Source organism: Trachymyrmex cornetzi, unplaced genomic scaffold, assembly GCF_001594075.2.
Source record: "Trachymyrmex cornetzi isolate Tcor2-1 unplaced genomic scaffold, Tcor1.1 scaffold420, whole genome shotgun sequence".
Classification (NCBI taxonomy): domain Eukaryota; kingdom Metazoa; phylum Arthropoda; class Insecta; order Hymenoptera; family Formicidae; genus Trachymyrmex; species Trachymyrmex cornetzi.
In genome coordinates, this window is record NW_017298962.1 from 157,834 (window position 1) to 158,841 (window position 1,008).

Genomic DNA, 1,008 nt, shown 5'->3' on the forward strand with positions numbered 1-1,008 from the left:
GCAGGACAATATTTTTGATACATTAACTGCGAAAGTAGGTCTGAAACTTGAGTACAAATTTCCGACGGAGGTAATCGCATGTTTGGTGCGAACCAGATCGTATATTAGGTTGCGCAATGTAAATATGCAAATAAAAATAAATAATGTAATAAGAAAACAAAAAAAAAAAATAAAAAATATGTGCAATCGTATTTCTAATTAGTAATATTGTTACAGTTTGTAATATTTTATATTTTAATGGGTTAAAATAAAGATTTCATTGTTATTTTACTTCTCTAATACTGTTTTTATTAATCATCTGCTGTGAACGTTTGAATTCCACGCGTATAGAATGAGCCCTACGTGATTGGTTGATAAAATATGTCCCCCCACTCTCTGCCGCCATTATGCGCAACGACACATCTTCTATAATTCCACCATGATAGAGACGTGTTTGTCGCGTATTGTGCAGGCAGGGCAGACATGCGACATTGCGTCGGTTGGGTTAGGTCGTCATCGCCATTTTGATTCGGTATAAGTATTTATAACCATAAGGTACCTTTTCATGTTGACACTCCACGCTCGTTTCCAGCTGTTTTTAGCGTCAAAATAAATCATAAGATCGAAATTGATCCTTGATATTTGCCAATTTCTATCACGTGACTTAGGGTTTTATTGTGCTCCGCACAATAAAAGGAACAGAGAACAGAGAACAGAGAATAAATATTTCAATCTATCAGAAATCATGTATTGTGGAATACACAGCGTGTTTTCCACAATACATGATTTCTGATAGATTAAGGCTGTTTTCCTTTTAGGAGACACAGTCGACACACTTGACACAAATCGACACACGTCGCTTTCCATTTACAATTTTGTTCAAACTCAATCGACACACTTCGCCTCTGCTCGGGAGCAGAGTCAGAGTGTGTTTCGAGTCTGTTCAAGTGTAATTTTGATGAATTAAGTGATATTAGAACGCACCCGCAAACCAATTTCCATCATTTTGTTCTGTTTTCAGCATCTGGA